The 13,090-nt window shown below is 40.7% G+C and overlaps 1 protein-coding gene across 1 annotated transcript in view; it reads left to right on the top strand.

The window, feature by feature from the left end:
- The first annotated feature begins 11,567 nt into the window (after positions 1-11,567).
- fam135b (family with sequence similarity 135 member B) overlaps positions 11,568-13,090 on the top strand; it is a 49,973-nt gene continuing 48,450 nt past the window's right edge. Inside the window, exon 1 of the mRNA XM_084918675.1 lies at positions 11,568-11,858. The gene's annotated coding sequence lies outside the window, so the exon portion shown is untranslated. The remainder of the gene's footprint in view (positions 11,859-13,090) is intronic.

Raw genomic sequence — 13,090 nt, 5'->3', positions numbered from 1 at the left:
TTAATGAGGTGCATTCACTGTATGGGGCAGGCTGATTTCCAATCTTTGCCAAATCGTCTTTCCATACATTTAAAGTGTAAACTCTTCCTTATGAACAGGATGTAAACAAAGACGCTTTTTACTTTATTGTAAATAACTTAAAACCACAGAGCAGCGTGTGAGCAGATGTGTAGGAGTGAACAGAGCAGCAGTGCCAAGCGGTTACAAGCTGCTGAGTTTGTATTGTTCTACAGTTTTGTTAAACTCAAGTGGAACATTTTATTTGCCTCATTTGAAATCTTGAGGCATTAGGCAGCCCACCCTGTTCCTCCAATTAAACTCACCGCCTTCCTTTTCTCTTTTAGGGATTTTCTAGACTTGGATTTGTTGTTTTAAAGCTTCTGTTGTATATTTTCAAAGAGTGTCCCACTAAGTATTTTACCTGGAAGGTCATCTTGGCCACTTCTTATTGGCGGGCAGACAGAATCTCCATCCAGTCTGTTCAGGTCCAGTTCTGACGGGACAAAAAGAAAAGAAAAAATCCTGCCGCACCTGTTGTTTGCTTTAAATGTGGCAAGGCTAATATATAATACTGGCCACTTTCATTCATTTGTCATAGACAGCAACAAAGGAGAAGCAAGGTCTGGATTAACATCACAAGGTTCATTCTGTTCATCTGGATGTAGCTGAAAATGCTACATCCAGATAAACAGAATCAGCCTTTTGGGATTTACTTAGCTGGATGATTGAGCACGCATTAAGACAGTTGCAGTTCTCAGTTCAGTTGCAGTTCAGACTAATCAAAGCAGTGTTTGAAATTTATAATACAGATCTCTCAGCGCCCTGTTCAGAATATTCCACCAAGGTCAGAAAGTACAACAGGCAGAAAAAGCCACATGTCATTAGGAACATTTTAGCGGGGTAATGTGGAAGCGATTTATCAAAATTACAACCTGCTATACATCCCACCACCATCCTGTTTCTGCTTTCATCATTAATATTACACATTTATTCTATAATTTTATGCTCATAATAAAATAATGGACAGGTTTTACATCACAACAGGTTTACAGTTGATAGAGTTTCTAGTGAAAAACACTTTCATCGTCACAGAAAATCTATTTGTGTGATGTGCCAGAGGAGGGCGCTATCCTGACTCCTCACAGTGCAGTTGTTCAGGAGGAAATCCTCGTGAATAACTCTGGGAAACGAAGATGGTGAGAGCCAGAGGGGCTCCCCAGTCAATGAGCTGACTCAGCTCATTGACAGCGAGCGGCGTGAACACAACACATCTGGAAGTCGTTCCCACATCCCCATTAAAACTGCTGAGAAATGAGATAAAGTGGTGAGATGATATTTATAATCCCATATTTACCACCACTAAATACTTATCTGACTGTGCATGTGGGCCTCAAGTTGTTAAAAGTTACTGCTTACCGCAGCGTTACGCTCAGAAAGCCAGTCATTAGTGCAACGAGCTGGAGATGAACCACGTTTAAAATGCCACGTGCATCTGCATGTGTGCGCCTGGATAATGAGGCAAATTCCACAAAGCGGTGCACAATCTGCAGCTGGTAGTTTTACTTTTTGTCTGCCCCAAACAAGAGCGGGGAGTGAGTCTGCCGTGATTATCAGAGTGCACGTTTAATCCGATGTACTGCCACCACACAGACCGGCACAATATGTCAATAATATACTATTTATGGCTTTTGATTTGTGACTTCTAATGATGAGTCTGACTTATCAAAGGTCAGCATTTGGGTGTTAACAGTAACCTTCTTTCTTTGTGTTTATAAGACAGAGTCAGAGCAATGGTGTAATCCATGTAAGATATGGGACTCTGATTTGTGTTGTGTCAGGTGACTCCACACTGTGCTGTAATGTGACTTACGACCAAGAGCTGGAGCGAGGAGGAAGGACAGAAGAGCCACACAGATGGGGGAGTAAGCCGACATCAATAGATGGCACGGTTGCTTTCTGTTCAGGAATGATGGAGAAACATCAGTATCACACTCACAGGTCTCTCTGACTGAGTTTATAACACAACACATGAATAACACGTAGCAGGTGACCTCTGTGTTTTCTTTGCATTGCAGTTAAGATAAAGGAGAAAAAGAAAAATGCTGTACGTGATGTTGATGGTGCATGAAGTTGGAGAAATTGTTTGACAAATACCTTTTAGATTATGAATGGAACAAAGATTTTTGCTGATTGAAGATCAACTATATTTAATTTGGAGAAATCCAAACCTCCATAGATAAATCAGTCATCTCACTGCGTTACAGTAATTACAGTGATCTATGGTAAATTTAAAGGTACTATAGTCATTTCAGTTTTATTTCAATAAGGGGTTAAACCAGTGTTTTCCAGCCACTGTGACCCAGCACCATGTGCCATGAGAAATGATCAAGTGTACCGTGGGAGATTATCTGGTTTCACCTGATTGGTAATCTAAGCCAGCGGTCTCCAACCCCCGGGACGAGTCGTTTGGTACCAGGCCGCGAGAGTTGAGGCTCGGGTGTGAAATTTATGGTTTTCAGGGTTTTTATCGTTATTTTTTAATTGCTTTTATCATTAACTCCGTTTCCCTGGGTCTTTTTCTCTGTGTTATGATTAAATCTTCTTTTTTTGGCAACAGTACTGGTTTTATTTTGTTGTATTTACACCGGGCTGTCAAAATATTGTCAGACATAAACTGGTCAGTGGCGCAAAAAAGGTTGGGGACCGCTGCTCTAAGTGACCCACGTGAGAAACAGGCAGAGCAATTACACTCTCTTCCACTAGAGGGCAGTACAACTACCTGCTCTAATTAAATGGGTTGCCAACTGCCAGTAAAACAGAAGAAGACGAAGAAGCAATTACGTAATAGTCATGCTGTGAGTAGAACAACACAGCACATAATAGCAATAGATAAATAGTTAAATAGTTGAAAAGAAAAAGTAGTCAGTCTGACCTGGGTCCTGGAGAAAATCCGACCCAGATGAAGGCCCTAGCATGAGCAGTGGTCAGAAGAAAGCAGCATATCAGGGACAAATCGAAACAATTACATTATGCCTGGTGCGCGGGAAAATACTATCAATATGCTTTTCGGGACATTTTTGTTTGGTGGTGTGCCGTGTGATTTTTCTTAAGGGAAATATGTGCCGTGGCTCCAAAAGGCTGGGAAACAGTTGGTTAAGCTCCTTATATGTCAAATGTGTTACCGTATAAGCTGAATGAAAAAGTTGTAAGCAGCTTCCAAGTTTGAAAATTGACATGAACATGGAGGGGCGTTAAAGCGGGATTAATTTTAATTGCCACCAGGGGGAGGTAGCTAGGTTTTTAAAAACACTTCCAGTCATGCTAAAGTGTATGAGATAGTGTATGAGCCCCTCTGACTTGACCTCTGCAAAGGTTGTGTGTTGTATGAAAATGTCTAGAATCGGTTTGTTCATAACTGTTTTTTATTGAGTTTCATTGTTCTAATGAAATGTTCTAGTTTGACTACAGGCAAACTAGCTATTGGTGACATAAAGTGATAGATAACCTTTTTGTCATATATCAGACATATATTCTGTTAGTAAATGCATCACAAGGTTACCTCAAAAACTGTATGTCTAGAATGTCAACAAGCGGCCAGCAGTCAGCTTCACACTGGAACCATTTAGCAAATTCATTTAGAGAATTAATGATGTCAGAAAATAAGCAGCCTTGCTATTTCCTCAAAACCATTACTACAAGTCAGGGGTAAGCTGATCTCTTGATCGCTATGCTCAGAGGGCGTCGTCATGTGTTATGCAGGCAAACAAACTGTATTTCAATGGCTCCATCCACTCGTGCTTAACTTAAATCAGATCATTTCTGCCCGGCTGTCTCCGAGGCAAATTCTAATCCTTCATATGGAGAGCTTTCTCAATGAGGGCATGAACTTATGTGCATATTTACTAATTACTTCTACGAGCATCAATGAAATACTTCACCAAAACTTTCAGTTGAAGTATCTCTCTATTTACTTAAATATTGCCAAAGGTGGCTGATATAAAGCAGTAGCTATACAGCTTTTTGAGGTTATCTTTCACAGCTGAAGTGTCTGAGCAGTGCTACATTTTGTTCACACTTGTATTATCACACTCGGCCGCTTTAGCTTCCTTTATGTGTCCTGCGTTGTGAAAGCTTTCTACAGCTACTCTGAATCCGTCGTCAACATGACTGATAGAGACAGTGAGGCCTCTCCTCTGAAGGCAAATGCTGCAGCTTGTCTAGCTGAGAAATGGATGAGGTTGGGGTGGTGTTACTGAGGGCGTAACCCACCTCTAGAGTGTGAACTCTCCTGCTAATGTGTGTGTTTGCTTGAGGAATATGTGCCAGTGTGTGTGTAGTGTCTGAAGAAATGACTAATGGCTAAGTCAGCAAGGCCTCTTCAGAGGAGGTGTGGTCTCTAACGTTATGCCCTTCACGTTAAAGGAGCATCTTCAGAGCCCCAGTGGGCTGTCTGTCTTAAGCACCAATCCATCACTGTTCTAGACTAGTTCAGCTATATGGGGTTCAAATGTATGATTTTATTGTTATTTTAAATGGCCTGACATTTGCGGAAAATTTGGCAAGACTTGAGCAATCTTTCACCTTGCTTTCAATCTTTCAGCCTTTCCTAACTAAGTTAACCATGTCTAAATCTAGCAGTCAGAGTTCAGTTGTTGTAGTTACAACAGAAGCTAAAAAGGACAGGCTACTGGAAATATGTGGTGTTAATAGTAGATTTCTTTAAAGTACCGTGATAAATATTGCGTGACACACCAACATTTTCTATTGTGGCAGAAATATCTAATGAGTGTAAAGCAGCAGCTTTATCAGCTAAGTTTAAGGTTTCAATTCTACTTTTTAAAGTTTTAATCCTACTTAAGGCACACAACAACTTTGTGCAGTGGATAGATGTGCGTTTACAGTGCAATGGATGAATTCAGACACACTCACATAAAGTGCACCTAGTTTGATCTTGCAACACTCAACAGTCTATCTTTCCGAAACTGGCTTCTTGCGAGTAAAAGAGTGGTATTGATTCTTCATCTTACTCTCAGCAAGAAAGCAAGTAAATTTATAGCCCTGCATGTCAGAGAATTCCTCTAAGACAGGTAAGTATTTTCTTTGAAGCATGATTTGAGTTTTTCTTTGTTTTCCTTGGAGGATTTCTTCCTATAACTGTTCATCAAGCTTGTCTTCCATCTGACTATATTTAGCTTCTTCCTATAGTTCTGTAAACAACAACAGAAATATAAGAAAGAGAAAGCTTCGCTTGATAGAGATGTTGGGAATGAAAAACTCCCTTTTAATAATAAATCTTTTATGTGCTACTTTGTCACCGACGAAACTGATAAAAATTGCTGAAAAAATATAAACAGGTTAGAAGTGAAGTATATAAGAAAACCCTACCTCTACCATCAGAAGACAAGACAAAGCCTCTGTTATATTCCTAGAACAATCCTTTCATGTAATCATTCTTTCAGCTCAGTTAGGTAATGATATGCCCTCTCCTTTAACTCCTGACTGAATTCCTGATTCATCGCCTTTTGGCTTTTGACATGGTTGTAAGTGACAGACTTTCCCTTTGCTGTTGTGCATGTTTCAGTACCCCTTAGGCACTCCCAAAATGCTGAGAGCAAGCCAGCTTGCCAACTCTTGACATAATTAATGTTCTCCCATTTGTGTTAATTACCCAAGAATGGATCGCTGTTGGCCATGAAGCAACTGGCCATGTGGTTCAGTCATATTCAAGTTGACTGTAGCAGGAAATGTGTGGACAAAAACTTTGAGGAGTACAGTATCTATGTGAAAATGTTCAGTGCTGTTGAAGCCGGTGGTATTATTCAGATAAGAACTCTTTTATCCTAACAGCCGGAAGGGAAACAGCGAAGACGTGTGCATAGATGTGGTTGGATTAAAAGACAAACGTCTAATTTCTTTACTTTATGCTCAGACGATTCTTATTACACCCATAAAGTTATGAGAAAGAGAAAATGGAGCCATTTCCCCCTACTAAATAAAGATTACAAATATACTATTAGTTAGTGTGAAATGGCTCTGCATAAATTTGGAAATAAAAAAAAAAATTTTTATGAAGAGCCCTGACAGAAAGACAGATATTTGAGATATTTACCTCCTCAAACCGGAGACTTTGAGGGCCATGTTTCACACCCCCTCCGTGACGGGACACAGACAGAGCTCGGCAGAGAGGCGCTCAGTCGAGATGCAGAAGCAGAAGGAGCCGCGGTCATGAAATTCCCTCCCTTGAAGTCGGTCCTACCTGCGCATGTTGAGGAATTAACCGGAGTGGCACAGGGGATGCTCAAGCATTTTTGGAGGGCACATAAAAAGTTTGTTCAGTGGGCTCCTATTGGCCAGGGGTTTTCTGGAGGTGGTGACTAAGTTTTATTACCATCACTTAAAAAGATGCAGAAACCCATATGGCCTTTATGTGAAACACCTCTGCCCGCTTCTCTTCTTTTATGGTGCCTCCTAATGACATGTGCTGCCTGCGTGTAATTCTCCTAATAATCATCGTCAAGATAGCGAAGGAGCAGCCGGAGAGTGATGAAATGTGGATTTCATAATCATGTTTACTCATCAGTTTACCTGGAGAAGGCATGTTAGCCTGTAGCGCTGAAGAAAGCCTTGTTATTACCTTGAAGGGCCTCAGGCAGACACACTGTTTATGTTTCCTGCCTGTTGTGTAGTTGATTCTTTGGTGTTAGGTTCTTAGATCTTCTGAAGTGAAAACCAAAGACTATGACGCGGTTTCTTGCAATACAGCTTTCGTTAGCATGCACAGGTATGCTGACATGTCTCACAGGGTTATGTTGCCCAAAAATATGTCAGAGGAGGCAGGAACTGCTTGGCTCATAGGCCCAGATCTGTCTGTTGAAAAAAGAAAAAGAAAACCCCTTTTAACCACAATTGCACAAAAAAATGCCTTGGCTTTGACAAAATTAAATGCCGCAGTGTGTTTTTATTCATAAGGCTGTTTATTTTTTTTATATTTCCCTGGGGTATATAGGTCTATTGATCCTGGCAACTGCTGTCCCTTCTATATGATGTGATATTGTGAATCAATAGCCTCACAGTCTTCTGATACTCAGTTTACTACCAGAGTTTGTTACTATATCATATTTCACAAATCGATTGTTTGTGTAGCCACACCAACGCACTCATCTCAGAGAGTTGTAAAGGAAACACGATACAGATATTGGCGCTCCTCAGAGATTCAGCAGAAAGATCATGTGTCCTGCCTGGATAATGAAGACCTCCTGCTCTCAATGAGACAACATGCACAGACGGCACAAGGAGAGAGAAAGAGAAGGCATTTTGGGATGATCCAGCCATGAGACTCGCCACATGACCAGGCAACTTGTGATCTGGAGTCAGATGAGACCCTCTAGTTTTTTTTTTAAACCATCGAGGAAATCTTTTTATACCCTGAGAAGTAACAAACATACACACAAGCTTCAAATGTGGCCTCATTTCACGTGAGCTAAAAGGCTACAGAATTGTTAACTAATGAGCTAAAGAGTAAGATAACAGAGGAGGTTTCGCTAACTCCACACTGTAGCAAAAGTCCTTACAGAACATGCTATTGTTGTTTCTGGGGTGTAAAGTAGTGTAGTTTTAGAATAACTACTGGTGTCTCACACAATGTCTTTGGTAATGGTATGTCCAAATTCATAGGCTGCATCCTCCTGAGGACCCGGTCTTCGCGGTCTACGTGGGCCGGGTCCTCCGAAGGCCCAGTGTTGCCATCTTAGCGACTTTGTCGCTATATTTAGCAAGTTTTCAGACCCCCTTAGCAACTTTTTTCTAAAAAGCGACTAGCGACAAATCTGGTGACTTTTTCTGGTGTTATGGGAGACTCATTTATGACGACTTTTTGACGTGAAAGCGCGTATCGCTCTTACTCTCAACAAGCAGCGGGTGCTGCCATGGGCACCTCGCCCGTGCCAAAGCGCTCACGGGTGGAGAATAGTCCTCCCCCAAGTAACTCTATCAGAGTGCCTATTTCGGGTCACTTTTGCCGGTCCAAACCTGGATAAAGGAGCAGGGTTGGAATTGTGACATTAAAAAAAACAATAATTGTTAAAAGAAAGTTAATTTGTAGTTCTAAATAAATTCTAAATGCATTTAGGACGTTTTTAACTCACTTTATGTCTCTTCCACAATGAGACATAAACCTACAACCGAGGTTACAATTACATTAGCATGACCAATTATGCAAATAAGGCGATGACATCATTTAGCAAATTCTAGCGACTTTTAGGACAGCCAATAGCGGTTTTCCTTACTGAGTTGGCAACACTGCGAAGGCTGGGTAGTGAGCAGCTGTGAAATTGGACGGTCTAGCCTTCAGTTAACACTGCTAATGCTGGGAGGAAGCTAAAGTTAATGCTAACAAGACTGAATGCACTTTTCATTTAGTGGTGGAATTTAGCCGCTGACTAGCATTAGAGAGCCAAAAAATGCTAAAATCATCTTTAATGAAAAACGCCAGTCCTAAAGTGAAACATTAGCTGTTGTAGCTGTTCCAACTATAAATACATTTAAACATATAGTTAAAAAAACTATATGTGAAATGAAAACAAAATGATAAATACTGTATGCTTAGCTTTTCTATACTGGAAGTCTACATGAATGTAGTACTGTGGAAAGAACACATTTCTTTGTTTTGTCAAGTTTGTGAAATTCAGATGTGATAAACACATTTGGTGGATTATAGTTTTTGTTATTGGCAGTTTCACTCAATTTTTTTTTGTTTGCATTTGGACTTCTTTTAACAGAACAGTATTTGGTTTTATTTAACAACTTTACTGTTCAGAAAGCAGCAGGAAAATTTTGCGTAGGACCATCAAACAGTTGTAGTTTTTTTGCTTTTTTAGCAAATATGACTAATATACAAGTGTGTGTAACTTTACTTTAGGTATAAAAGGTCATCAGTGTTAAGACTCACACAATTTTCAACTTCATTAGTGATAGGGATTAAAAACAAATGCCTACATAAATCTATCAAATCCAACCTGATGGTACAATTAAACAAATATCGCTTTTAATCGCAATAATAAGCAATGCAAGCTTGATATTGGACTCTCTGAAAATTGGTGCCCATGCTGTATAACCTCTGGAAATTCAGCCAGTTTTTTCTTTTCTTTTCCCAGACTATATAGTCATCTGGGCTCTGGCAACTGCCTGAAAAACTGAAAAAAAGAAAATCAATAGTGCTCCCCTTTTAATCAAGAGTGCTTGGAGCTTATGGCAGAATGCCACAAGAGAAAAGCAGCAATTGACTTTGGGTTTTTAAGCAGAAGGTGAAGCTTAGAACACAGGAGAACTGTTATCCAGCACTCACTTGGTGAATCAGAGACACAGAAGAACCAAACAAATTGTTAGAGGAAACTAATGCTCTGCTGCTGACAGCAGTTAAACACACAGTTGCCATAGCCAGCAGATTATGGGCATTTTTATTCATTTGTTACATAATCCTCCCCTCCCCCCTATCTGACAAGTGATTAGTCAGTGAAGAGTTGTTTAACCAGGACAGATGGCTTTTTAATTGTACCTGATTGCCAGGAACAAGCTAGACATTGGCTACTGTGTGAATTTATTGTGTCTTCAAGAAGAAAACCTAGATCAGGAATCCAGATTGTTGTCTTATATGATCAAAACAATCAAACAGATGAGGTCGTCCACCTAATGATTCAATATGTTTTATTCTAGGGGGCAGAAATTGCTTACTGTATCATTTTGTTTGGAGTCATAGCATTTTTCAGCCATTTGTTTTGATTTTACTGCTTCTAACTTTACTGCTATGCTTCAATGTCCTCAGCAAAATCTCCATCAGGAGCAGTTTTTAGAAACACCCACTGTTCTGCTAACCATTATCTGGTAGGCTATGTTTAGAACTAGTTGGTTGAACACAGTGGAGGATTTAGCCAATAAACTTACAAATACACAGCTGAAGTGTTGGTAGTGGGTAAAATACAGACAGGAGAATGCATCGGTTTTAGGGCCAAAAACCTGTGTGGAGCCAGAAAAATCTCACAGGAAAACAAAATGGCATTGAAAACAAAACAGGTAAGGAAATCCTGGACAGTTTTTGGGTCGCAAACACAAAGCTAACATGGAAGTGCCGTACAAATCTTGTTCAATGAGCAGTAGGGAGCGACTCCACTGGTTCCAAAAAGACTTCTGGTTGTAATAAACATCTGTTGGAGAAATCCTTGCTCCCATGCTCTGTGGCCTCCATGAACACTTTCCTGATAAGTTTATGGGTTAAATTGCTAGTTTTAGCTCATTACCATGGACTGGATCTACCACGGATGCATAATGGATACGGCTAAGTAACGGATTCTAGTTGCACAACAAAATGAATATGGAACAGATCAGGACTGGAAACCATTTGGATGCAGTCATTTCCCAGTTCATTCGGCCCAGATCAGATACATATCCGTTCATGTACAAGCTCATATGACCTGGATCCATTTTATATTTTTTTATTTTTATAATTTAAATTTAAAAATGTAAATTTTTTATGACTTTGTAAATTATTATCCAGGATATGCTCCTTGGCTAATGACTTGTCAGTCAGATCCATCCTTTGCTTTTCACATCCAATTCCAAACACCACACTGTTACTGTAAAATATAATGTATGATAATGGTTCACATAATAAAACATATAAATAAAGAATTTCTTGCCTCTGTTTGAATATGAATGTTGATTTGTTAACATTATTATGGTAATACAAGTGGGCAGCACGGTGGCATGGTGTGTTAGCACTGTTGCCGCACAGCAAGAAGGTCCTGAGTTCAATTCCACCATCAGGCTGGGGTCTTTCTGTGTGGAGTTTGCATGTTCTCCCCGTGTTTGCGTGGGTTCCCTCCGGGTATTCCGGCTTCCTCCCACCGTCCAAAGACATGCAGCTTGTGGGGATAGGTTAATTGGACAATCCAAATTGCCACTAGGTGTGAATGTGAGTGCGAATGGTTGTCTGTCCCTGTGTGTTGGTCCTGCGACAGACTGGGTGTACCCCGCCTCTCGCCCCATAGCTGGGATAGGCTCCAGCGCCTCCCGCGACCCTGAAAAGGATAAGCGGAAGCGAATGGATGGTAATACACATGTTGTTAAAGATATGATGGATAAAAGAAACTTTATTCAAACTTTGTTGCCATATAGCAACCTCATTTTAAAAAATGATAATTTGTATGTGCATCATAGAGGATAATTATGGGTTATAATCAAACCGCTTCCCAAAGAAACCTATGGTCACCTATCAAACGGCTCTTTTCTCTAAGCAATCACGCATTTCATTTTTAGTCATTATTATTTTTCCTTCCACTAAGCCCAACAGTGTGTCCAAATCACGTGTCGTCCGCCTGCTTATTATTGCAATAACACTTTGTTTGCATAACAGCCACCCTTTTGTTTCTTATCATGGTAATTTCCGAGTGCACGGTTCACTTCAGCTTTTAGGGGGCCGGCTCTGACGTCAGCCCGCCCTGCCGGACGGACACCAGCAGCACTACGCTGACTGGGTGCTGGTGAGTATTAAAATTCACCTTGTGAAACTATCCACAGTCAGTATATGCGGTCAGCGTTGTGCACAAAGACACGGCCACTCAGCGATACTTTTCCCAAACTGAAATTCCCTTCAGGGGAGGGAGGGAGAGAGAGAGAGACGGGGAGCGAGAGGGGACTGCAGAACACACAGGGTCTGGATGAATAACCATGGCAACAGCAGCAGCAGCAGGAGAAGCGATGATATAAACATTTACATCCGCGCATCCGTCCGCAAACAGCTATTCACTCCAGTAGAGGCTTGGACCAGAAACCCTCTGCGGATATCACTCCACATCAGCGCTAAGGTGAGGCTGTTTTATTCCTCATGTGACACCTTCCTCCTCTGTCTTTTGCTGGCTGGTTTGTTGTCTTCGGAACACGAGAGGATAGAGGGAAGCTCAGCTGTCATACATTACAACAGAGAAAGCTGCTTTCTGTAGTACACTGCTGCTCGGCGCCAGAGCTGCAAGGCTCACGGATTTGCTTAAAACACGGAGGCTAACGGGTTAAATTCATAGTCCATATGCGTTTCCTCTGTATGGCAGCTGAGGGTCTCTGTCTGACCTATTGCATATATGTGGTCACCACTGAGGAAACAAAACATTTAAGCCCACTCTACAGTGATAAGCTGAAGAAGCAATGGGGAAAATACATGTAGCTTTCAAAATAAAAGCATTGATAATTGTCTTTAAGCAATCCACATACTACAGTGTGGTTTAATTTTGATAACTGGCAACTGTGTTTGGTGCAGCACTGGATTTCTTTTGATAACAAAGGATTTTTGTCAAAGCTGTCCCTCTGTAGGCTCAAATAGCGTAACACAAACACAGCAGAGACTGAAACTTTGCCACAGTTAGTGTGCAAAAATGCTAAAACAGACATAACTGATGACATAAGGGCAAATAGTCTTCATTTAATAATGCTGCTCATGTACTAATGTGACAAATTCAGGGACTGGTGTAGCTGACTGATCTCAAAATGTCATTATAGAACATAACGCCGAGGTTAGAGTACTTTGAAACCAGTTAATCCAACACCGAGCATTCCATTTTAATGCCCATCTTCACACTTTTAACTAGTTTTTTCTTTGGACAACGTGACCAGCATTTGGTTTCCATACAAGTGAACAGTGCTTCAGAGTTGTGAATACAAATAGTACGTCTGTTTACGGATTGCATGCAGCCCTCCAAACGCCAGCAGAAAAGCCTTTTGATCTTCAGAGAATCTAATTTGGCGATTGCAACGATGCCAGTCACATCCTCTCAAAGTCATATTCTGATTCATTTAACTCCATAACTCGGCCCACTCCTTCTCTCTCTTGTTCTCTTTCGTTTTTATCCTTTTTTTTGCAGGGATTTGGCGTTGTAATATTGTAATTTAACAACAGAGAGCATAATACAGCATCATGTAGGGGTTTTAGCAAATGCTAGATTATACCATCACATGATTGCTGGGCTGGCTCAGTGGATTTCTGTAAAGTGCCACTCCAGATAACCAATTTGCAGATAGCTTTCTCTCGAAATTAGAGATGGTGAAA

Source organism: Perissodus microlepis, chromosome 22, assembly GCF_051167445.1.
Source record: "Perissodus microlepis isolate ML-2025 ecotype Zambia chromosome 22, ASM5116744v1, whole genome shotgun sequence".
Classification (NCBI taxonomy): domain Eukaryota; kingdom Metazoa; phylum Chordata; class Actinopteri; order Cichliformes; family Cichlidae; genus Perissodus; species Perissodus microlepis.
Note: the sequence above shows the minus strand (reverse complement) of the source record. Positions and strands in the feature narration are given on the sequence as shown.